The 27,102-nt window shown below is 43.1% G+C and overlaps 1 protein-coding gene across 1 annotated transcript in view; it reads right to left on the bottom strand.

Annotated features, from left to right (window-relative positions):
* LOC309701484 (NACHT, LRR and PYD domains-containing protein 12-like) overlaps positions 1-27,102 on the bottom strand; it is a 1,104,110-nt gene that overhangs the window by 631,492 nt on the left and 445,516 nt on the right. The window lies entirely within an intron of this gene.

Genomic DNA, 27,102 nt, shown 5'->3' with positions numbered 1-27,102 from the left:
AGCCCTTACTGTGCAGGGAGCCACTAATCACCCACGCAGTGCAGAGATGGTCCGCGGAGGGCATATAAATAAATAATAAAAGCAAGTAAATGACAGTATGCTCTTTCTGAAACAAACGGTTCATTATGCATTATTAATATTTTTAAATTTATAACCTCCTTGCTTTTAGTTTAAACTAAACACATTATTATGGGATTAAAAAGATGGTTTAACATTCACAAAATATAGAAACTAAAGTCCTCTCTGACACAGGCTGAATCTTGTATTTACCGTATTTTGCTGTCCCTGTTTACAGAGACTGTTGTGAAGACAGTCAGGAGAGAACACGATGTCACTCGGATTTGCAACAAGGAAAGTCAGACTACTATTGTTTTGATTATCTGTAAGATCAAAAGACAGAGGGACACAGGAGGAGAGTGTCATCTGCTGTATCGACACGGAGAGAACGTTACTCAGGAATGTGACCCCAGGTTCTCAATAACAAAAGAAAATCAGACTGCCTTTCTGGAGCTGACCAGTTTAACACCAGCTGATAGTGGGAACTTCACCTGTGAGTGTACAAACACTGAAGGGACATATATTGTCCATATCAGTGTCACTGTGGAAGGTAAATGCATTTTGGTTTCTTTATCTGACACAGTTATTCAGCACTGTGTCAGCATTGTATTGACCTGCTTATGTGTTTTTTATTCTTGTAATTTGTTCATTTCTTTTCTTCTTATTTTCACTTACAGCAGTTTAAATACTCTCACTGACTCATTTATCAGGTACATCTTTGAACCGAGTTGGACCACCTTCAGCCATCAAACATGTCTTCATTTTTTGTGGCACAACAAGGCGCTAAAAACATTCCTCAAAGATTCTCAAGACATATTGAAATTACATCATCACACAGTTGCTGCAGATTCGTCAGCTGCTCTTACTTGAAGCAAACTTTCCGTTCCACCACATCCCAAAGGTGCTCTGCTGGATTGAGATCTGGTGACTGCGCAGGCCGTACATGATTTGAGCGCCGTGACATGGTGTGGTATCCTGCTGGAAGCAGCCATCAGACGATGGGTATTTTTTGGGCATAAAGACATGAATGTGGTCAGCAACAACCTTCAGGCAGGCTGTGGTGTTTAAATGATGCTCAGTGGTCACTACAGGGTCCAAAGTTTGCAAAGAAAATCCCCCACAGAGCATTACACCACCAGCAGTCTGAACTGTTAGAAATCAACTCATCGGGCAAGGCATCGTTTTTTTAGTCTTCTGTTGTCCAGACTTGCAAACTGTAGCCTCAGCTTGCTGTTGTTAGAGGACAGCAGTGATATCCAGTGTGGTCCGCTCTGCCTCAAGGTTTGATGTGTAAACAGCATTTTTACCCAGAGAATCACAGTTCACTGGATATTTTCTATTTTTCAGACCATTGTCTGTGAACAGAGATGATTGTGTGGGAAAATCCCAGCAGATCAGCAGTTTGTGAAGCACTGGGACCAGTAACATGTGCCATGTTGCTCTGTTTGAGCATTGATTTGCTGACATTTTATTATTTTATTAACCTTTATTTAACCAGGAAGATGAAGCTGACATGTGATTGACAAATGAAATGAACACTGAAATATTTGTGTTACACCCTGAACAAGTATACCTCATAAAGTGGCCAGTGAATGTATATAAGCAGTTGGACCAATTTCAGTTCATAGTAATATTCAGAAAAGATGCAAAAGAAGAAGAAGAAGACAAAAGAAAAGAGTACAGTGACAATATTTAAAGCTCTGTGGTTATAAAACTGGGGTTTCATTACTTCACTCAGAGTTTCAGTAGACGTAAACTGTGTTTGATTTGTGTTTTGATTTCCAGGAAATGAAAGTAAATGATTTTACTGACAAATGCATCTTTTCAATGATTTAGACACAAACGAGGCCCACACTTCAGCAGACAAATCTTTTTCCGTTTATCTGCCCGGTGTTGTGATCATCTTTATAACTGGAGTTATCGTGGGATTTATCTACTGGAGGAAAAGTAATGGGTGAGACTATTTTTGCTGCAGTAATTCAAAGATGATATAGATGTAGAGAAAGTAAAAGGAAACATCACATTTCAATAAATGAGAATTCGCTGTATGTTAAACATCATGTCTAGAATGAACACTTTTTATCCTTCCAAAAATAATTATCATTATTAAGAGAGAAGATAATATAAATGTAGATGTTCTTACTTGATTTTTCTCTGTTTGAATGTGTATAGTGTTACACTAATGCTGACATCCTTTCTTATCAACGTGGCTGCTTAAGGTCAGGAACATCTGGAGTGTCTGTACCTGAAAATCCCAACGGTTTGGTGAGCAATTTATTGCTACGATCTACAGCAGCTAGTTAAAAGTTTGCCAGTAAACATAAAACATGTACATTTATGTTTTAGGATGTTAACTACTTATATAGATAATTACAGATTAGTGTTATAATACTATTAGTGCCAACTTCAGTGTCCTTTATTTTGTGAAGAAGCTCTTACAGAAATGAGCAGAAACATTAAATAATCCAGGCAACAGATGGAGAGATTTAAAGATCAATAGAGTGTGTGGGTAGACCGGGTTGAACTTGATTAATACCTAAAATATTTCACTTTTCTAAAGGATGACGATGAGCCAGATCAGCCCTATACAAACCTTCAGCAGCCATCGAGTGATTCCTACCAGACTATCATCTCAGTGAACCATCAACACGACAACAAGACACGCTCAGCAAGAAGCACAGGAACTGTGGGAGTGGATAATAAAGCTCTATGAAACATTTTAAAGTATATAAAACTTTAGGTGACATACTAATATAATAATATTCATATATTATAATAAACGTCCATCTTTTCACACTGGATAGTTGTTTCCCAGTAATGGAGACCATTCAGTCATAATACTCCAACTCAGGCTCTCAGATTTAATACAATACAAACACAATAAACTGTGGCAAACATGACTCTTTGTATCAGACTAGTTTTGTTTTTGAACAAACTAGAGATGGCACGATACCACTTTTTTATGTCCGATACCGATACCGATATCATAAATTTGGATATCTGCCGATACCGATATGAATCCGATATAGTGTTTTTTAATCAACAAAACTGTTTTTTAAAATATCTTGCTGCATTTTGCAAGTCTGCAAGTTCATACTCAAGTTTAAAACAACAACTACACTAAAGCTATTCTGTTATACCTGTATACAAAAAAAATATTTCATAGTTCAGCAATACTGATCAATCTAATAAACTTAGACCTACACCATCCTCCCTATTCTGGTATTTTAAAGAGTACTTAGCGTAAATATTAAGCAACCTAACTAATAGGGTTCCAACTCCCAGCAACAACAAAAATAAATAAATAAAAAATAGGGAACCACCCCTCACGCTCCACCTTATGATGCTTAATCAACGTAATCAACCTTAATTTGATGCAGTGTGAAAAAAAATGCACAGAAATCAATTATTTTTCAAGAAATATTAAATAGATTCAACATCTTTCTTCAACAAAATTGCAGACTGCACAGATGGTACCTTCCCAAAGGAAAATGTACTATAGCTTACTAGGGTATATATATTAGACTTAATAGTCACTATATACAGTAATTGACTTCTATTCATTTTACATCAAATTAAAACTTTGGGTGTCAGATAATTATTTATTAAAAGCTAGACATTTTAAATGAGAATAAGAAAGAAAAGTATGTCTTTGTGCCCCCTTTTCCCTGTTAATGCCCTATCGGCCCCCCTGGCTAAACTTTGCTAGATCCGCCCCTGCACAGTTACCAGCCGTCAGCTACGTAGAAAAAGATCCTGGTGTAGAAAGTAATATTAAATAAATTCTAACAACAGCTTATCAAGCTTAAACGTGCTGCTGTTGTTCAGCCGCTGGTTTGCTCTTTCTGGCGCAAAGTGGACCAAAAACAAACAAGAGAGACGGACTCACAACAGAAAAGCCGATCAGCTGATCATTAGCAGTTTCAGATTGAAGTAGCAGCCGGAGAGCGAGAGGCAGTCGCTAGTTAAGCTTAACTGGGAATGCTTTACAAACATTCAGAGATGGACTTACACACTTGCTTTACTTCTCTCGGGGATAACTTTGTCGGAGATGAAATGCCAGGTTGCTAGCGAAGCTCCACATGCTATCCAGACCACCGACAGGTCCCGCATGCCACAGCTGCTCTATCACGTGATGCATACTGCTCCGACGTTCTGAGGCGAGTTACGGCGTGTTGCAAGTTTTGTGAGGTGCTTTCGTGATATTTAATGGATCGGATTACATTTTTTATTTTTCTCCGATATCCGATCCAGTAATTTAGGTCAGTATCGGACCGATACCGATACGTAATATCGGATCGGTCCATCTCTAGAACAAACATCTCATCATAATTTGAACACAATGTCCATCCAGATAAACAGAGAGATCAGTCTGGCTTAAACAATGTTGGTGGTTTACCTTCTACTGTCCTTCCACTTTTATGCACTTCTATTTTAGACATAGTAAAAGTTTCAGTGTAGACACAAGAGGTGAAATAAGGAGGGTGCAAGTCTTCCTGCTTTCACTATAGTCTACCTCACACTGTCAGCCACAGTTACTTCCTCACCAGCATGACTGCACGGAAACTCTGCTTTCTCCTGCTTCTGCTTGTGGTTTTTAGCAGTGAAGGTAAATATATATAATTAAAAAAGAAAAGCTGTAAAGCCAGGTGTTTAAGAAGAAAGCTTTAGTTAGGTTAGTGAAATAATATATGTGATTGATTTTCCCACAACAACAAATATATAGAAACTATAATCCCGATTTTGTTTCATTTTAACTGGAACAATTTATAGAGACTCTTGTGAAGACAATTGGAAAGAAACCCGATTCCACTCAAATATGCAGCAAAACAACTCTGAATATTACTGTGATGATACTGTGTGAGATCAGCACAGAGAGGAGCCGAGGAGAACAGCGTCGTCTGCTCTATCGTTACGACCGAGGCTTTATTCATGGCTGTGACTCCAGGTTCACACTGATCAAAGAAAATGAGACTGTGTTTCTCCACCTGCTCAACTTAACATCTGAAGACAGTGGGAACTACACCTGTGAGTGTGGATTTCGTGGTGGATTGTATGTTCTCCATCTCAGTGTGACTGTGAGAGGTAAAAACATTTTCTATTTATACCCACACCGCAGATTCAAGGTGGATGTTTGGAACTGCGTTAACACTTTCTTTTCTGTCATACATGGTTTGAGGTCGTCATTCCCGCCTGCAGCGGATTAATGAAAGGTTTCAGTCAGGAGATGAACATCTGGGATGTTTTTAAGCTCTTCTTCTGGCTAATTTGTTTAAAATTTCATTATAAAACTGCTCCAATCACAACTTTGTTGTTATTTCATCAGTGAAATGTTTGAATGATGCAATTGAAACTCTAATGTAATGAAAAGATAAACATGTTTTCCACTTTAATATAACAGGCTAATGCAAATTTCGTGACTTTTCATGTTTTCAAAATGAAGTTTTTTGTGTGTGTGTGGCAACATTCAACAGACGATGGAGATTCTTCTGGCATGAAGTTCATGGCTACAGTTCCCATCATTTCTGCTGCTGCTTCACTCATCAGTGTGGCTGTGATAACCTGTGGTTACAGCCTGAGGAGAAATCCTCGCAGGTGAAAACTTTTACTGACGCACTTAAACTCATGAAATGACCCTTTGAAATCACTTGAGCACATTACTGCATACAGCAGCCACTGTGGTGTTCAAAGTATCTCATAGGTTCTTTTCAAACACCACACATTAGTTGTAGACATAGCTAGTCTTGTTTTTGAGGTATTTTTCACCCCATGACCTCTGATGTTTTTATCCTAACAGAGAAAACAGATCAGGTCTAACTAACTTAACAGGATCTGAAACTCGCCAGATGTTTGTGAGTTTTCCATAGTTCTGTTTTACACTTAATTGTGCCGAGGCTGCAGTGCATTATGTCTGTGTTTTAAGCTGCACTTTAATTAAATGTAAATGACAGTGTAAATTGTTGTTTAGGACAAAGAGGACCGCTACATGAGCCTTCATCGGCAAAACATCGATGTCTACCAAACTATCTCCTCCGGTCACCTTCATCATGATGCTGAGGCCGCTGCATGTCACAGTCATGTACAATAATAATCAGAGATGGAGTTTTTACCCTGACTACGTGATCTATAAAACTATGATGCTAGACATGCTATCTATAAAAGACACTGACATTTTAACTTGCCAGCATCATGTGTACTGTTAGTTTGTTTTGCACTGAAAAAAGAGAAAAATATTAACGTCCAGTAAAACTTGTAATTATGTTGTGAATGAATTGCCTTAATTCATGGCTTTTAACACCATTTAATTTCTGTTTTTTATCTGGTTTGAACGTTGAAAATCCTCCACTTGGCTCTGTGGCCTCTGCCACCATTATGGTTTTTGCTATACTGGTCCACTTGATAGTCATATTTGATGATGATTTTACTTTATTTTGAGTCATTAGAATCAGAACGGGGGTCAGGAAAGAAGAAAAAAGATAAGCTGGGGAGAAAGTTAACAGAAGAAGAGGGAAAAATAGAGAAGAAGAGAAATAGATGGAGAGGAAGAGAGAAAAAATACTGAAAATCTATTTCATCATCTGCTGAAAAACACAAGGAAAAACCAACACAGTGGGGAACCCACAGCAACAACCAAAAATATGCAGTAAGTAGGCTAGTAAGTAGTAGTAAATAATAGATATTAAATGTTACTGAGCAGTAAATGGGCCCAGAGGGCCGAGACCTGAGGGCACCCCACCCGCAGCACAGGCCCAACAGAGCCAGGGGGCCGGGCCCCACCGAGCAGCCGCCCAGAGTGAGCCACTAAACACAGAGAACCACTAATGCACTGTGGGTGGGGGCACCAGCTACTGGCAGGAAGTGTGGTGGGGGGAAATAATATGTGACTATTTTTATGTGGAGTGGAATTGAACTGCCATAGAATATGCTTGTGGTGGATTTGACTCAACACAAGCGTATTGTCAAAGTGTTCTTTGGCATGCATCGAGACAGTTTCTCAGATACTGAAGTGACTTGAGCAGAGCCAGTTAAAGCCTACTGTGCTTGAGTGGGCAGCTCAAGTTTCCACGTGGAAGGTTTAGTGAGACAAAGACAGGAAGTTAAAGCTGCTGACTAATAATCTGCAGGTTCCTGATTTGAGTCTCTGTTAAGAGGATGGTGTCTCTGAGATAATTGCTTTTGTGCATCGATAAATAAACAGGGAAATAAATGAATAGAAAAAAGCATCCGAGCGGATGTGCACCGACGGTGTGCCCACTGGTCTTAAAGTGCCTTTGCGCCCCTTACCATTTATGGAGGTCCCATTTGGGCACATTGGCATGGACCTATAGTGTACATGGATGTTGCTTTGTATTAGTTCTGGTATATTATACAACACAATAACATGATGCAGTGCTGCTGTGCACCATTTCTGCAAAGAGTGTGGTGCAAGCAAGGAAGATAAGATAACTCTTGCACAGTCATACCTAGTACAATAATACAACAAATTTGGAAACTGTCCCACCATAACACAATCATTTAGATACAATATTGGACTTTGTTTACATGTAACTGCACAAATAGAATTTAGAAATGTAATTATTGACAAGAGTGAACAACCACTTATAATGTAATCTACAGCTGTGACCAAACAGCTAGATAGAGAATCAGAAGTGTTGTGTTTTCTACAAAGTTTGCTGTTTCAGTGAGAGTCATATGTCGTTTGGAGTCTTCTCCCACCCCCGTTCTCTGCGGCCTGCTGGAGCGGGGGGGCTAGGAGGAGGAGTTGGCCGTCCGACTGCGGTCTGGAGTGTGGGGCCTCCCTGCTGCTGCGGAGTCGGGGCGGTCTGCCTCTCCCCACCGCAGGGAAAAGGGTAACACAATCTGGATCTGGGTGCAGTTCCCCCCTCCAGGGGCAAGGGTACCTAGACCCGGTTCGTAGACTACGCTTGGGGAGTGTGATCGTGTGTACAGCGTCTCTTTATGTCTGTCTCCACGTTGGTTGAGTGTGGAGTAAGTGCATATGAGAGCATGAGGGTGGGAATGGATGTTTGTGTCTGTGTGTGCCTGTATGTCTGTGTCTATATGTCAGGTTCGGTGTCAGGCGCCACCTCTCTGGGGACATCTCAGGCCCTCCAAGGTTTGGAGGCCTATCTCCACCCACCACCACTTCCCCTGCCAGTGGCGGACTCCCTCAGGTGTCGGTGCGTTGGTGGTTCTTTGTGTCTGGGGATGGGCGTCCAGGTACACACCGGCTCACTCCTTGGCGGCCGCTTATTGGGGCTCGCTCGGGCCACTTCGGAGGTGGGGTGCCCCCGGCCTCTCGGCCTGGGGCTCGGTCACTCAGGCACAGCTGGCTGCCGGCGGAGCTCACGGGCGCGTCACTGCAACTCCCCCTGGCTTCTGCTCCGCGGCTGCTGAGTGAGCCCTCATCTGGTATTCTCCTTAGCTCTTACTGGGACAGTGGCGCGGCTGCCCCTCTGTTGGTCTTCCATGGTCTCTTGTGTTCTGGGGGCCTCTGGATGTAGGAGTTTTGATCTCCTCCATACCTGCTTCATGCCCTGGAGGACGGGGCTATGGTTCCCCACACTCCCTAGCAGATCGTTACATGGAGAAACCTTTGGAATGCAAGCATGCTGATCCACACAGGTATGCACACAGGTGTACACACGGGTATTCACAGACGCGGACTACAGCTTTCTTGGCTGCTGCCTCAAAGCACATTGTGCGCTGTCTATCTTGCGTGCTGCACAATATTGTTTATTATTTAGTAACTATTGATATCTACTGCTAGCTAGTTTATTGTGATGGTGCTGTTTTTATTATGTTGCTTGCTTTCTCTTCTGTTTTTTTTTCTCCATACAGGTGATCCAGGTGTTTTGTTTGTTTTTTCTTCCCCCCCTTCTCACCATCTCTTCTCCCCTTTGGTTTTCTTTCTCTCCCTCTCTTTCATTCTTTCCCCCTGTCCTATCCCACAGTCATGTCTGTCCCATTTTTAGCAACTGAAAATAAAATAAATTCATAATTATAATAAAGGTCAATCAAATGGACCAATATGGCAAGGCCATGATGATCCACTTGGTAAAATAAATCCGCTTGGCATCTTTCTTGGCCTTAAGACAACAATTCTGATGGCTAAAGATCCAAACGGGACAAAAAGAAAGAAAAAAAAAAAAAAAAAGTACATGAAGCCTCTTTGCAACTGATTGCTTGCATTTTTGGGAGGGGGGCCCTCCCAGCATTACCTGTATGTTCCTGACATTTGATTCCACTCAGCAGTTTATTACCTTACAGGGACTGCAGCTCAAGGCCAGTTAAAGTTACACAGACAGGTTCAAGGTATAAAAAAGGCAGGCAAACAAGAAAAATCTTCACATATTTAATTCTCATATTTAAATTGGTTTGGCCCTTCCAGTGGCTGCCGTTGGTGATATTTTATGCAGCTTTTTAAAACCTTAGCATTTGGCCTACCAGTAAGCATTCATATTCAGGTTTACTCAAACAAGGCAGAGAGAACAGTAGCGTGTGAACTCAGCAGCTATCATCAATCCCCCTGTATCAGCTGAGCTATCCAGTCTTTTCAGATCCACTGAGATATTCCAAAATATTGATACATGAAAATGAGAGATGCAGAAATGTAACAAGGCTTCACCCATCACAACTCAAAAATGCATTATTTGTACTACACCCAGCGTGAGTCTACATCCTGTGGACCCGTGACAAGCTCTACAAAATCATTTTGGTTTAAGCATTTGATTTAAGGTTTGCTGATCGTTTGGTGACACTATACCGACGCAAATGAGTTAAATCTACAGACCTGAGGCAGATTTTTAATGTAAAATGTTTATGGTAAATGAGATGGCTTTTGCTTCTGTTTTTGCACTGAAAAGCAAATTGTGACAAAATATTAATGGCTTGCCTGAAGGTTCTTCCAGTGTCTTTTTTTTATTTTCACAATTTTTACAGAGGCACAGGAGCAAGTGAAAAAGAAATGAAGAACAGCTCCCCAGAGTGCTACTAGCTCTGCAGTGTGATATTCCCACATTAAAGACAGTATTGGTTTTGCCCATTTTCATGATCAGATGATAAATTCTGAAAATTAAAAGTTTCCTGTAATAATGATCCAGTTTGATTTGCACATTATATTTCAGCTGATCCGCATAAGAATGGATTTGAGAAATTGGATGTCTCGACACGGAATCCTGTTTCCTCGGGGGAGTAAGTGATCCACAAAATCCCAGTGCATCGAGAGATAAACAGACAGAGAGGAAAAAAAGGAAACTGAGAGTGTGGTGTAGGGGGAAAGGAAGGAGTGTGACATAGGAGTGCATTTAAGCTCCAGTGCCTCCCATCCTGTGCGTGTGACCGTGGTGGATCTGAAAACCTCAGCTTCGCCCCACAGCAACAGAAAGGAGAGGAATGTTCTTGGGGAGACTAAATTTAGACTCAATGCCCTGTACCATCAATCCCGATTAAGCTAACTGCGTAACTGCACTCGTTGTGGGAAGAATATGGCTCAATGTTGGATCCGGGTTACATAAGTAAAAAAAAAAAAGAGAGTCATATGTCATATCATTTCAAACAGTGGCGATCCAGAAATGTTGTACAAACGAGTAAGACTAACTATAGACTTTAGCCAAAGTTGTTAAGTTAGCTAAAGAGTTGGGATTGTGTGTAAGGCATAAATAAACCTAAAATGCAATGTTTTGGACGTTCTTTGGCACATTTCCCTACTGTAGGGGTCTCTGCAAGCATACGGGGCTCTGAGAGGGAACAAGATGACAACGAGGAATTCTACTGGAAACAGTCGATCATGTCTGTCAAAGCTGAATTCAGGGCAAACTAGGCTAAATTAGTGTTTTTAGCTAACAGCTACAGTAAGCATAAAAGTGACTGTTGGGCTATTATTTGTTAACAGGGGCGATTTTAGCCCATTTTTGGGGTGCTTTGGTTCATTTTTGGGGTGCTTTGGTTCATGTTTGGGGTGCTTTGGTTCATTTTTGGGGTGCTTTGGTTCATTTTTGGGGTGCTTTGGTTCATTTTTGGGGTGCTTCAGCACTTACTTACTTTTTTTTGACAATATTTCCTGTTTGTGTGACACACTACTAAAAATATAAAAGGCAGAACTTGGTTGAGAGGTAACATTTTAACAACAAAAGTATCCATAATATTTTTTAATATTTTGTAATAATTTATTTGTAATAATTTATTCTGTTTCAGGAGTGTTTTTATGCATCTGTATTATATTATACAAACACATTAAAAGTGAATCTCTGTCCAAAATATGCACTCAGTTTACTTCTTACTCACTATGAGCATCATTCATTATTCTCCTCCAGTAATTAAGGTTAGGATATGTATTTTTTTTATTCCAATCCATTCTTCTTTGGCAGCATTTAAATAACCTTGATCAGAATTGATGGTTTTGTTACAGACTTTTCAAAAAAGTGTTTTGCTTTTCTTTCACAAATGTGGGATTAAATTGTTAAAAAGTACAAAACAGTGATGTCATGTTTTGTGACGAGGACCCAGGCACAGAGAGACTTGATGGATTTAATAATCTTTTGATTTAATAAAGAAATTTGCAGACTTGCACAGAGATGGTAAAATTATGATGACTGATAAAGGAGGCGAAGACAACAGACGATGAGGACAGGGAGGATGCAGGGACAGAGACGGGGAAGAAGTCTCATTGTGACGAGTAAAGTGTATCTTGGCTGGCTGGGCAGCTCTCTGGGTGCTCAGCCCCCCGAAGCTCTGATCCTAGAATCCTCCCTGAATTGTGTTAATACAGTATGTCAACATGAAAGCATAACTGTACAGGGTGGGCCAGTTATATGGATACACCGTAATAACATAGGAATGGTTGGTGATGTTAAAGTCCTGTTTGTGGCACATTAGTATATGTGAGGGGGCAAACTCCTCAAGTTCGGTGGTGACCATGGTGGCCATTTAGAAGTCGGCCATCTGATACCAAATGATACCAAAGAAGGCAAAGTAAATAATTTTTAAAGGTAAATGTAGAGGAAACATCAAAAGTTGTCACGGCTGGGGCAGCAGTCGTGTGGTGGAGTGAATGAGGACCAAGATGCAGACGGCGGTGGAGATGCGAGTGGAGATTTATTTACAGTGAAAATAACAAAGATGAGGGAAGAAGTGAACATCAACCTAAACTGGGAAGAACTAACAGACAAAGCAGAAAACATGAGGGCAGCAGGGAAACACAGAGATGACACGAAGAAGGCAGAGAGACGTGGAGAAACACCGATGGACACGGAGACTTTTCACCTGTTCCTTTTGTTTGAAGTGGCCGAACTTGGCCACAGTAGGACGTGGTCTCCCGGTCGCAGCCCGCATGGGGCCGATGCGATGCACTCTATCAAAGGCGATGTTCTTCACCGTGTCCTCCAGCAGCTTCAGGTGGGTTTTGATGAAGGTTTTGCACTCTGAGCCTTCTTCATCACAAGATCCTGGAAGCACTGATCAATGTAATCTTGGAGAGCCTCTAAACTCTCCCCGTTGTTCTCCAGGGTGTTGGAGATGATTTAGACAAATATTGTTAGTTAGAAGACTATTGATAAGTGTATTTGGTAATACTGAAGCTTAAAGGAATTTGTTCAATTCTAAACTACCATTCGCTTTAATTTTACGCCAAAATCTCCGGCGTCTGACGTCAGTTACAACATGAGTCGCTTACCTCTGACACTCTGAAGTCACATTGAGTTTTCCTCACTGACTGTTTCAGACAGGATTGTGGGAGCAACACAAAAAGCAGCTTCAGCTGGAAACACACAGTTTAGTGGCTTTGCTGCTCGCTTTAAGTCACAATAAACAGGAAACTCATTGTGTCTCATGTAAGAATCAAATCACTCATATACAGGAAAGGAAGAGGCGGAGCTTATTTCCTGCAGGGAGAGGTTAGCAGTCTGTGTCTTTCTCATTTCTGACTCCTAAAGAGCTGAAAAACACAGGCTGTTATTGGCTGGCTGACACTGGGATTAATGTCCTTGAAGCCAGCAGTCTTTAATGTCCAGGTTCAGAACGGGCAGGTGAAAAACAGTCCTTTATGTCCTCTGATGTTCAATAAACTGTCCTGATTACTGAGGGAGCAGAGAAAGTGTCTCCATCACTCACCACAGCTGGATGCTCTGAAATCCTGGAATCCAGCTGTGGAGAGGAGCGCCGGCGGCGTGGACGCAGTTTAGTAATCAGGGAACGGGAGACAGGAGGGAAACACAGCTGGGACCAATTACACACACGAGACAGGAAACAGTAACACAGGACTGTCAAAGTAAAACAGGAAATATAACACAGAGTCCAAAGTAAGGAGACGTGGGACACAGTGAAGACACAGAAACAGAAACCAGAACTATAATCACAAAACAAACTCAGAAACATAAAGAGTGAATCAGCTGATTCAGTGTTTGTGACAAAAACATGGATCCTGGTTAATAACTTTTATTTGTTTGTTTCTGTATTATTTTGTGTATCGTTCTTATGAGCTGTTGTTTTGTCAGTGAAATATTATTTCATTGTTTTAAGCTTTTTGTTGACTTTGAAGTGCTTAAGTTGATATTTTTGAACATTTAATTTGTTCGATTATTGTCGAGTCGATAAAACTGTCAAACGCACAGCTGCTTCCAGCATGGCCGGAGGAGAGGTGGCCGAGCAGACGCACAACACACACAGCTCACAGGTTTGCATTTCTAGATATTGCAGATGTTGCAGAAATTGAGAGTAAAGAACTCAGAGATCCAGCGCTGTCTCCTGCCCCTTATTTATACACCACAACACAACGACAGGCGTAACTCACACAAACGGGTAACATGAGGCTCAGATGCTTTGGACGTGTTCACATATACTGGACACAGAATGATGAAGATGGAGCTGCAGGAAGGAGGAAAAGAGGAAAAACACAGAAAAGATTCACAGATGTGGTGAAAAAGGACACAACAGCTTCTGTTTGTTAGTTTGGTTTTTCTTTATTTGGTAAAGATTCAGAAATAAAGAGAAGATCACATGTTTGAATATTATATTAACGTTCTGTAATTACAACAAGTTGTAAAATCTTTCCAGAGTGAGACAGAGACTGTGCAGAGACTGTAGAAGGACAGAGCAGCAGCAGAGCAGTCCAGATACACTGATGATCCTCTGTCAGATCCAGAGGGACACACAGGGCTGATGCTGGACTCTACATTGTGTCTGACAGTGGAGCTGTTCTCAGAGCAGTTCACTCTGCAGCACTGACAGTCATCTGCACTTCATTCCTCTGTCAGTCACTGCTGGATGAAGCTCTCCTCTCCACCTCCCAGTAACATGGCCCAGTCAGAGCGTCTCTACACACAAGCTGCTGCTGCTTCAACCTCTCTGGATCATCAGGACACAGCTGCTCCTCTCTCAGCACACACACCGTCCTGTTTACCATCATCACCTCCACCTGCAGAGAGAAGGAGGAAGAGCAGAGGAGATAAACGAGTGTTTCCAGAGACTCTTCATCAGCTGTCAGTCAGTGATGCAGCACATCCAGTATAAAGAGCAGCAGGGACGTCAGTGCTGGGACTGTACTAGGACTCATTGTTGCTTCACTTTTTCTAATCTTTGGATTTTTATTGAAGTTGCTGAAAATGTTTTTCCCTCCTAGTTTGAGTTTGGACTTTCATTCATTAGAAGAACCTTGGTGTGTCCACTCTGAGCTCTGTAGGAACCCCAACAACAAGCCCAACAATCCAGATGGACGGTTCCAGCTGTTAACTGGAGGAATTCCATCCAAACATCTGCTCTCACTAAATTCTTCCTCACCTACAGACTGTGTTCTTCACTGCTTTAAACTTGGAAATCAATGCAGTCATTGGTCTGCGTGCTGCTTTGTTCAGAGAGCTGATTGGCTGTTGACAGTGTTTGATCAGAGCGTGTCAGCCGTTACTATGGTGACCATAAAGGTGAGAAACAGGAAGTGTTTGTGTCCAATCCTGAAGCCTGTCACCGTTCTCCTCTCACAGCTTCACTGAGAAGCTGCAGCTTTACAGGAAACACTGGATCTTTGTTTCATACTGACTGTGTTTAGTACAATACTGCTGACAGCACCACCCACTCACTCCATCACTCTACTGACCTCAGAGTCTCCAGTCTGTAGTCTGGACTCTGCTGAAGATCAGACAGCTGCTTCACATCTGGATCCTGCAGCTTGTCGTTGTATCTCAGGTCCAGCTGTCTCAGATGGGAGGGGTTGGACTTCAGTGCTGCTGCCAGATAATCACAGCTGATCTCTGACAAACCACAGTTCATCAATCTGTATAAAGAATGAAAGATGTAAGTTTATTAGACAAAGTGCTTGAAATCATTCAGTGTTTCATCATCTGTTCAGAGCTGAAGAAGGTTCAGAATGTAGAAGTTTAGAAAATGGAAACTCCAAACAGCTGAAGCCAACAGGAAGCAGCTTCAAACAGGAAACTGTGCAGAGTTTCAGACTATATGTCCTGATGCAGCCAGTTGGATTTTGGAGATTTGAATCTCTGTTCTGTGACTAAGTCCTTGAATCATTTCTTCCAGTTGGTCCAACAAGACAGACTAAGTATTGGACATGTGTTGTGGCTCCATCAGGGGAGCTTCTAAATGTGATGTGATGGCCCCTCTGGGTCTGTCAGGTCACAGCACTGAAGAGAGCTCAAACTGGGCACACAGCTGTTCCAGTCTGGACCAAAGACTCTATACTGGGACTGAGGGACTGCTTTGACTGCACCCACTGGGACTTTTGAAAGGCTCATGTTCTCACTTAGATCATCGATTTCTACTGACATTTCTTTCTGGGAAAAATGGGGATTACTTTGGAAACAGGAAGTATTTTCCCCAATAAGCAGCCCTGGATTAGTAAATCACTCCAACATGTTCTCAGGCAGAAGAAGCTGTCTTGTTATGAGGGAGAGAAGAAAAAGATTGAGGCACAGAAACCTGTTGAAAGAGAGATAAAGCAGCTAAAATCAGGTGTAAAAGTAAAGCAGAGGATGAGCTGAATAAAGGACACTCAAGGCTGGCTTGGAAAGGAATGAAGTCCATGGTGGGGATGCAGAACAAGGAGCAAAGATGAATGTGATGCTGAATCAGCAGAAGACTTGGACTCATTTGATTCCAGCTTTGATATCATTGATTTCAATGAAGAGCTTTGTGATTGTAGCAAAGGGCTGGTAGCTCTGAGAGTCCCACTGATGAGGTGTTTGTGTGGAAATCTCTTAGTGGGACCAAAGAGAGAAAAAGCCCTGGTCCTGATGCTGTGGGAGGGAAATGATTGAAGTGTGCTGTGAGGAACTGACTGGGAGATTTTCACACATTTTCCAGTCCTCCTTGGAACAACAGGAAGTTCCCAGCATATGGAAACAAAGGTTAAGTGTCCTATGGCACTCAGTGATGATGGTGCTGTGGCCCCACCACCTCCACCTCTTTGTAAAGGAACTAACTGTAATCTGAAGCTTCAAATGGAACTAAGACTTCCTCCACTAGGTGGCAGTGTCTGATGAGAAAGTGTTAGTGGAGCTGGCCTGGAGTCAGAAACAGGAAGATGCAGGATTTGGGCTGAAATGGGCAAAAGTGGTTAGCACTAGTGCCTTAGAGCAAGAAGGTTGTAGGTTGAAGCTTGTTGGTCAGCTGGGCCTTTCTGTGGAGGTTGGATGTTCTCCCACAGTCCAATGAAATGCTGCTTAGGTTCATTGGTGCTTCTACATTGGCTGTAGGTGTGGATGTGAGGGAGTGCTTCTCTGTCGCTCTCTGTTGGCCCTGTGATGGACTGCTCACCTGTGCAGGTGGACCACGCCTCTTGCCCTATGACAGCTAGGGCACAGGCTGCAGCCCTGTGAGCCTAAGCTGAATAAACAGTTAGCAAAAATGATCCATAGATGGCCTGAAATCCCCCAGTTAGCAGTTTGGTAGATAGCTATGACATGCTAATCCCATCCAGCAGCTGTATTCTACCTGTAAGCTGATCCCTGCTGAGCCAAAGCACTTTTTCATATACAAATTACAACCTTTAATAGAAACCTATTGGTCAGCATCTTATTAGCCTGCTGTTAGCTTCATTCCACAGAAAACAGAGAAACTAACAGAGTTGATAAAGAATAAAGAGAAATGTGCTGATTTAAAGCCTTTGAAGTGCTTCAGATGATCTCTGTCCACTTCTGTCCACTCATTCATTCATGTAAGCTTTCTAATGCAGCTTTGATCTTCACAGTCTGCTTGATGAAACTCATTCTAACCCTGAATGTTAGAGTGTTCCTCCTTCTCTTTCCCATCATTCATGCTGGCAGTGGAGGAGATTTGGATGTTGGACTGTGTTTTGGATGATGTGTGTATGTTTGTGTTGGACTGCTGTCTGTAAAGCAAACGCACATTTTGCTTTGGATTTCAGTGTCAGACAGACTTTAAGGTGCAATGAAGAGTTTGAGAGTTTCACAGTGAATTTTCCAGTAGAGGATTTTTCTTCTTCTTTGAAGGTTTGAAATGTGAACATTGTTCTGCTGTAGTCAATGGACTAAACCAGAGAAGAAGAAAACAGACTTTACCATGAAGATCCTCAGTGTGGATCAGTATAATATCAGCCTGATGTCTGCAGTTTAGTGTCAGCACAACTTTCACATCATATTCATCTCAGCACAACTAAAACATGCTGACTGACCTCAGAGTTTCAAGTTTACATCCTGGACTCTCCAGGAAACCACACAGATGCTTCACTCCTGGATCCTGAAGGTTGTTGTTGAACAGGTTCAGCTGTCTCAGATGGGAGGGGTTGGACTTCAGTGCTGCTGCCAGATAATCACAGCTGATCTCTGACAAACCACAGCTCCACAATCTGTATAAAGAATGAAAGATGTAAGTTTATTAGACAAAGTGCTTGAAATCATTCAGTGTTTCATCATCTGTTCAGAGCTGAAGAAGGTTCAGAATGTAGAAGTTTAGAAAATGGAAACTCCAAACAGCTGAAGCCAACAGGAAGCAGCTTCAAACAGGAAACTGTGCAGAGTTTCAGACTATATGTCCTGATGCAGCCAGTTGGATTTTGGAGATTTGAATCTCTGTTCTGTGACTAAGTCCTTGAATCATTTCTTCCAGTTGGTCCAACAAGACAGACTAAGTATTGGACATGTGTTGTGGCTCCATCAGGGGAGCTTCTAAATGTGATGTGATGGCCCCTCTGGGTCTGTCAGGTCACAGCACTGAAGAGAGCTCAAACTGGGCACACAGTTGTTCCAGTCTGGACCAAAGACTCTATACTGGGACTGAGGGACTGCTTTGACTGCACCCACTGGGACTTTTGAAAGGCTCATGTTCTCACTTAGATCATCGATTTCTACTGACATTTCTTTCTGGGAAAAATGGGGATTACTTTGGAAACAGGAAGTATTTTCCCCAATAAGCAGCCCTGGATTAGTAAATCACTCCAACATGTTCTCAGGCAGAAGAAGCTGTCTTGTTATGAGGGAGAGAAGAAAAAGATTGAGGCACAGAAACCTGTTGAAAGAGAGATAAAGCAGCTAAAATCAGGTGTAAAAGTAAAGCAGAGGATGAGCTGAATAAAGGACACTCAAGGCTGGCTTGGAAAGGAATGAAGTCCATGGTGGGGATGCAGAACAAGGAGCAAAGATGAATGTGATGCTGAATCAGCAGAAGACTTGGACTCATTTGATTCCAGCTTTGATATCATTGATTTCAATGAAGAGCTTTGTGATTGTAGCAAAGGGCTGGTAGCTCTGAGAGTCCCACTGATGAGGTGTTTGTGTGGAAATCTCTTAGTGGGACCAAAGAGAGAAAAAGCCCTGGTCCTGATGCTGTGGGAGGGAAATGATTGAAGTGTGCTGTGAGGAACTGACTGGGAGATTTTCACACATTTTCCAGTCCTCCTTGGAACAACAGGAAGTTCCCAGCATATGGAAACAAAGGTTAAGTGTCCTATGGCACTCAGTGATGATGGTGCTGTGGCCCCACCACCTCCACCTCTTTGTAAAGGAACTAACTGTAATCTGAAGCTTCAAATGGAACTAAGACTTCCTCCACTAGGTGGCAGTGTCTGATGAGAAAGTGTTAGTGGAGCTGGCCTGGAGTCAGAAACAGGAAGATGCAGGATTTGGGCTGAAATGGGCAAAAGTGGTTAGCACTAGTGCCTTAGAGCAAGAAGGTTGTAGGTTGAAGCTTGTTGGTCAGCTGGGCCTTTCTGTGGAGGTTGGATGTTCTCCCACAGTCCAATGAAATGCTGCTTAGGTTCATTGGTGCTTCTACATTGGCTGTAGGTGTGGATGTGAGGGAGTGCTTCTCTGTCGCTCTCTGTTGGCCCTGTGATGGACTGCTCACCTGTGCAGGTGGACCACGCCTCTTGCCCTATGACAGCTAGGGCACAGGCTGCAGCCCTGTGAGCCTAAGCTGAATAAACAGTTAGCAAAAATGATCCATAGATGGCCTGAAATCCCCCAGTTAGCAGTTTGGTAGATAGCTATGACATGCTAATCCCATCCAGCAGCTGTATTCTACCTGTAAGCTGATCCCTGCTGAGCCAAAGCACTTTTTCATATACAAATTACAACCTTTAATAGAAACCTATTGGTCAGCATCTTATTAGCCTGCTGTTAGCTTCATTCCACAGAAAACTGAGAGAAACTAACAGAGTTGATAAAGAATAAAGAGAAATGTGCTGATTTAAAGCCTTTGAAGTGCTTCAGATGATCTCTGTCCACTTCTGTCCACTCATTCATTCATGTAAGCTTTCTAATGCAGCTTTGATCTTCACAGTCTGCTTGATGAAACTCATTCTAACCCTGAATGTCAGAGTGTTCCTCCTTCTCTTTCCCATCATTCATGCTGGCAGTGGAGGAGATTTGGATGTTGGACTGTGTTTTGGATGATGTGTGTATGTTTGTGTTGGACTGCTGTCTGTAAAGCAAACGCACATTTTGCTTTGGATTTCAGTGTCAGACAGACTTTAAGGTGCAATGAAGAGTTTGAGAGTTTCACAGTGAATTTTCCAGTGGAGGATTTTTCTTCTTCTTTGAAGGTTTGAAATGTGAACATTGGTCTGCTGCAGTCAATGGACTAAACCAGAGAAGAAGAAAACAGACTTTACCATGAAGATCCTCAGTGTGGATCAGTATAATATCAGCCTGATGTCTGCAGTTTAGTGTCAGCACAACTTTCACATCATATTCATCTCAGCACAACTAAAACATGCTGACTGACCTCAGAGTTTCAAGTTTACATCCTGGACTCTCCAGGAAACCACACAGATGCTTCACTCCTGGATCCTGCAGGTTGTTGTTGTTTCTCAGGTCCAGCTCTCTCAGATGGGAGGGGTTGGACTTCAGTGCTGCTGCCAGATAATCACAGCTGATCTCTGACAAACCACAGCCCATCAATCTGTATAAAGAATGAAAGATGTAAGTTTATTAGACAAAGTGCTTGAAATCATTCAGTGTTTCATCATCTGTTCAGAGCTGAAGAAGGTTCAGAATGTAGAAGTTTAGAAAATGGAAACTCCAAACAGCTGAAGCCAACAGGAAGCAGCTTCAAACAAACACAACAAGAGAAAAAACTCTGAATGTTTCACATTAAAGTCGTACATTTCTCATAAAAACAGGACAAAGACTTGAAAAAGTCGTGTTTTTCCTTCCAGGAACCACATGGCTTCACTTTTAAAGGTGAAGTGTGACAGAAATGGACATATTTGAAGTCCAACACCTTTTTCCAGTCACATTATTAAAGCAGACAAACTACAAGCTCATTTTCATTCCAACAAGTCATCTTCTGACCTGGACTAACAACACTGGTCTCTATGTGCAGCTGGCTGTGAGACCAGTGCTCAGGGAGCGTCTACAAAGTGCAACACTGAAAGAACATCACACACTCATTTGCTTCCAGCACTTTCACACAAACATCTACTGTCATTATTGTCACCAAACTCTGTGGATCCTTTATTGCAAATTCAAATGGGATCAAATGGTCAGACAAAAGAGGGTTATGAGGAAATATGATGAAATGTTGTGTATTAGCAGCAAGTTATTGAATCTTTTTCCTCAGAAACCAAACAAAATGATTGACAAACATGTTTTTACAAACTCAGTGTTGGACTTGGATCAGCAGGATAAGCTGATGTTTAAAGGCATTTGAGTCTCGCTGTATGAGAGTCCAGTTCTTACTCAATATTTATGGATGATGTTCTTTCAGTGTTGCACTTTGTAGACGCTCCCTGAGCCTCACAGCCAGCTGCACATGGACCAGCTGACATTACCCAGCATTAGAGGCGGCTGTAAAAAATTCATGTTCCCATTTAAATGGTTTTAATTTGAATAAAACGATGTTGATTCATTCAATCCTGAATCGATGTTTAATATAAATGTATTTTGCCAGAATCTCAGGTTAAAGCTCACAAACTATTTCAACAAGCAGCAAACAGATAAAACAGTAAATGAGAGCAGCTAAACACACAAAGATGGAAACACAGAGCGTGGATCGTTCACTCGACGGCACGTACACGGACACGCCGTCGGGGCTGAAAGTGGACAGCTCACAGATCCTGAAGCTGCAGGTTTCATCTGTCTCCAACCAAAACTGAGTGAAGCAGCAGCAAAAGAAGATCCAAACTCTGCTTCACGTTTGATCAATATGCTCATGAATTCTCTCTGACTTTGGCTGTTCCTGCCTGCACAGCTCTCTCTCTCTCAGTGTACTCCAAGAACAGCTTCAAACATCTGTTTCTGCATCATTCACTGTTTATTAGCCACCAGTCTGCTGTTGTGTTCAGTGCTGTCGGCCTCTGACAGTAAAGCCTCATTTCTGCTGTTCCATGGAAACTTTTTAAAATGATGACAGATTACAAACTCTCAGCTGTGTCTGTAATCAAACCTCTGTAACTTTGCTTCACTTCAGCAGCATCAGCTCATGTTCACATGTTGCTTCATGGTTTGCTTCAGTTTTTGATCGACTGCAGAATATTTTGAAGGTTATCTGCTATAAAAAGCCAGAAGAGGAAAATCTGCTTCATGTGTTTCTGTTTGATCCTCAGTGACTTTGACACAAAGGCCTCTGCTGTCATGATCACACCTCTGATCAAGTCTCACAGTGTCACAACTGATAAATGATCAGAGTTAGAATATTTCTGACTGTCTGCTGTGTGCCGTGACCTTTGACCTGCTAAAGACAGTCAGCTGTGGATTATTCATTGTTGTGTCTGATACTTAGAACTGTGAGGAAGAAGCTACACAGTTAATCAGGGTCCCCTCTCTCTGAATCAGAATCAGAATCAGAATCAGAATGGGTTTATTGCCAGATGTTGAGGTTTACAACATTAGGAATTTGCTGCGGTGCTTCAGTGCAAACAATAAGAATTAAAGTGCTATGTAGAAAGAAAGATATGTGCATGAGATATACATGAGATATATACATGAGTGCAGATCAGTGCAGAGATCAGTGCAGAGATCAGTGCCAGACATGAAATGATGCAGTGACACAGCGTAGGGTCATGTGTGAGTGGCGGGGACAGTCATGTGGTTATTGTTCATGTGTCCGACAGCAGAGGGGAAGAAACTGTTCTTGTGGCGAGAGGTTCTGGTGCGAATGGACCGGAGCCTCCTGCCTGAGGGGAGCAGGTCAAACAGACTGTGTCCAGGGTGAGAAGGGTCAGCTGAGATCCGAGCTGCACGCCCCAGTGTCCTGGAGGTGTACAGGTCCTGCAAAGATGGGAGTCTGCAGCCAATCACCTTCTCAGCAGAGCGCACAACACGCTGCAGTCTCTGTTTGTCCCTGACAGTGGCTCCAGCGTACCACACGGTGATGGAGGAGGTGAGGATGGACTCGATGATTGCAGTGTAGAATTGCATCATCGTCCGTGTTGGCAGGTTGAATTTCTTCAGCTGCCTCAGGAAGTACATCCTCTGCTGGGCTTTCTTGATGACGGAGGTGATGGTGGGCTCCCACTTCAGGTCCTGGGTGATGGTGGTACCCAGGAAGCGGAATGAGTCCACAGAGGTGATGGGGGTGTCAGTCAGGATGATGGGGGGGAGTGGGGCTGTGTGCTTCCTGAAGTCCACAATAATCTCCACTGTCTTCTGGGCATTCAGCACCAGGTTGTTGTGGCTGCACCAGGACACCAGACGTTCAACCTCCCTCCTGTAGGCAGACTCATCCCCGTCAGAGATGAGCCCAATGACGGTGGTGTCATCTGCGAACTTGATTAGCTTGACAGACTGGTGGGTGGAGGTGCAGCAGTTGGTGTACAGGGAGAAGAGCAGAGGAGAAAGAACACAGCCCTGAGGGGAGCCGGTGCTGATGGTCCAGGAGTCCGAGACATTCTTCCCCAGCCTCACGTGCTGCTTCCTGTCCGTCAGGAAGTCAGTGATCCACCGGCAGATGGGATCAGGCACATTCATCTGGGAAAGCTTGCCTCGGAGATGGTCTGGAAGGATGGTGTTGAAGGCAGAGCTGAAGTCCACAAACAGGATCCTGGCGTAGGTTCCTGGGGAGTCCAGATGCTGCAGGATGAAGTGTAGGGCCATGTTGATGGCGTCGTCTACAGACCTGTTGGCTCTGTATGCAAACTGCAGGGGGTCCAGGAGGGGGGCCGTGAGGGTCTTGAGATGGGAGAGAACTAGGCGCTCAAATGACTTCATGACCACAGATGTCAGAGCCACGGGTCTGTAGTCATTTAGTCCAGTGATCCTAGGTTTCTTGGGGACAGGGATTATGGTAGAGGACTTGAAGCAGGCAGGCACATGACATGCCTGCAGTGAGGAGTTGAAGATGCCAGAAAACACTGGGGCCAGCTCGTTTGCACAGTGTCTGAGGGTGGCAGGAGACACGCCGTCTGGGCCGGGAGCTTTCCGAGCATTCAGATTCTTAAACTGCTTCCTCACATCTGCTTCATGAATATGAAGAGTTGTGGTCGGAGGAGGTGGTGTGAAATCCTCTTTTGTGTGGGGTGAGGAGGGGGGTGTTGTAGGTGAACAGTTTGAAGGTGGTGATGGCTCTATGGAGGGGGGAGAGGTGGGGGAATGAGTGTCCAAAGTGCCTCTATTGTTGGGGTCGTTGGAGGTGTGAAGGCTGCCTGATGGCTCGTCAAAACGACAGTAGAAGTCGTTAAAGGTGTTGGCCAAGAGCAAGTCATCAGTGGAGTGGGGGGTTTTAGGCTTGTAGTTTGTAATATTCCTAAAACCTTTCCACACAGAGGCCGAGTCATTCTCTGAGATCTGCTGCTGCATCTTCTCAGAGTGCTGATGTTTGGCAATGTCCACTTCCTTAGTGAACTTGTACTTGGCCTCTCTGTAGCAGTCCCTGTCTCCGCTTCTGAACGCCTTACTCTTTTCCAGCCACAGCTTTTTGAGTTTAGGGGTAAACCAGGGTTTGTCATTGTTATAACTCACCCTGGTGCGTGATGGCACAATGCTGTCCTCACAGAAGTGGATATAGGAGGTGACAGTGTCCGTAAACTCGTCCAAGCTGTTAGAAGCAGCCTTCAATGTGTCCCAGTCTGTGGTCTCCAAACACGTGCGAAGCTCCTCCACAGCCTCGTTGCTCCACAGTTTTTTGGTCCTCACGACAGGTTTGGAGAGCTTCAGCCTCTGTCTGTACGCGGGGATTAGGTGGATCATGACGTGGTCAGAAAGTCCGAGTGAAGCGCGGGGCACCGCGCGATAGGCCCCGCTGATCGTGCTGTAGCAGTGGTCCAATGTCCTCTCCTCTCTGGTCGGGCATTTAATATACTGCTTGTATTTCGGAAGCTCATGGCTCAGATTGGCTTTGTTAAAGTCCCCAAGAGCAATGATGAGAGAGTCCGGGTATGTCCGCTCCATGTGGAGAATCTGCTCTGCGAGTGCGCACTGAGCTGCTTGCGCATCCGCGTCTGGCGGGATGTAAACAGCGGCCAGGATGAATGAAGCAAACTCCCGCGGAGAATAAAACGGTTTGCAGTGAATAAAAAGATATTCCAGAGAGGGAGAGCAGTGCTGAGCAATCACTGTTACATCTGTGCACCAGCCACTATTGATGTAGAAGCAGACACCTCCACCTTTGGTTTTACCGGAGAGAGCGGCCTGCCGGTCCGCGCGCAGCAGATGAAAGCCCTCCAGCTTGAGAGCGCAGTCCGGGATGTCCTCACTGAGCCACGACTCCGTAAAACATAAGACACAGGAGGAGGCAAAGTCTCTGTTCATGCTTCTCATCAGGGCCAGTTCGTCTATCTTATTCCAGAGTGAGCGTACATTAGAAAGGAAGATCCCAGGAAGGGCCGTTCTCAGTCCGCGTTTCCTCAAACGCACGAGTACGCCGGCTCGCTTACCTCTCTTTCGACGTCTCACTTTCCTGATCAGAGTCAGCAGTAAATCTGCCGCAGATGCGACAAATATTGGAAATAAATCCACAGGCGTTGTAGTCCTGCAGTTAAGGAGCTCTTCTCTGGTGTAAGAATATCCAGAGGAGTGCCCAGACACAGAAGAAATGCACAAAAACAAGACAAAAGTAACGCACTGAAGCACCAGGGCATCCATACGCGGCGCCATCTTGGATCAGGAAAAGTGGGCAGGCCGCGTGTGGGCCGTGGGCCATACGTTGAGTATCACTGTTTGAAATGTGAACATTGTTCTGCTGCAGTCAATGGACTAAACCAGAGAAGAAGAAAACAGACTTTACCATGAAGATCCTCAGTGTGGATCAGTATAATATCAGCCTGATGTCTGCAGTTTAGTGTCAGCACAACTTTCACATCATATTCATCTCAGCACAACTAAAACATGCTGACTGACCTCAGAGTTTCAAGTTTACATCCTGGACTCTCCAGGAAACCACACAGATGCTTCACTCCTGGATCCTGCAGGTTGTTGTTGTCGCTCAGGTCCAGCTGTCTCAGATGGGAGGGGTTGGACTTCAGTGCTGCTGCCAGATAATCACAGCTGATCTCTGACAAACCACAGCCCCTCAATCTGTATAAAGAATGAAAGATGTAAGTTTATTAGACAAAGAGCTTGAAATCATTCAGTGTTTCATCATCTGTTCAGAGCTGAAGAAGGTTCAGAATGTAGAAGTTTAGAAAATGGAAACTCCAAACAGCTGAAGCCAACAGGAAGCAGCTTCAAACAAACACAACAAGAGAAAAAACTCTGAATGTTTCACATTAAAGTCGTACATTTCTCATAAAAACAGGACAAAGACTTGAAAAAGTCGTGTTTTTCCTTCCAGGAACCACATGGCTTCACTTTTAAAGGTGAAGTGTGACAGAAATGGACATATTTGAAGTCCAACACCTTTTTCCAGTCACATTATTAAAGCAGACAAACTACAAGCTCATTTTCATTCCAACAAGTCATCTTCTGACCTGGACTAACAACACTGGTCTCTATGTGCAGCTGGCTGTGAGACCAGTGCTCAGGGAGCGTCTACAAAGTGCAACACTGAAAGAACATCACACACTCATTTGCTTCCAGCACTTTCACACAAACATCTACTGTCATTATTGTCACCAAACTCTGTGGATCCTTTATTGCAAATTCAAATGGGATCAAATGGTCAGACAAAAGAGGGTTATGAGGAAATATGATGAAATGTTGTGTATTAGCAGCAAGTTATTGAATCTTTTTCCTCAGAAACCAAACAAAATGATTGACAAACATGTTTTTACAAACTCAGTGTTGGACTTGGATCAGCAGGATAAGCTGATGTTTAAAGGCATTTGAGTCTCGCTGTATGAGAGTCCAGTTCTTACTCAATATTTATGGATGATGTTCTTTCAGTGTTGCACTTTGTTTGGCACAAAATGAAATTATTTGGCCTCTCAGATGCTTTTAGAGATTCCCAAATGACTGATGATGACATCTCTGGGGTCTGATTGATAGAAAAAAATCTCTTTGAGACCTTTTGTAACTGACAAACTCTTCATCTGCTAACAACACTGAGTTGAATCTCCATGGCTGATAGTTGGAGCAGGCATCAGGAATACACATTGAAAAAACAAGAGGAGAAATCACCAGAGTCTTATAATCACATTCTGTAACTAAAGGGAGACGTTTTTCTATACAAATATATGTTTTATGGACATTAGAAAAAAAAAAGAGT

Source organism: Aulonocara stuartgranti (assembly GCF_965226115.1).
Source record: "Aulonocara stuartgranti genome assembly, chromosome: 23".
In the NCBI taxonomy this organism is placed as follows: Eukaryota; Metazoa; Chordata; class Actinopteri; order Cichliformes; family Cichlidae; genus Aulonocara; species Aulonocara stuartgranti.
The sequence above is the reverse complement of the archived record's forward strand: the minus strand, read 5'-3'. Positions and strand labels throughout refer to the sequence as shown.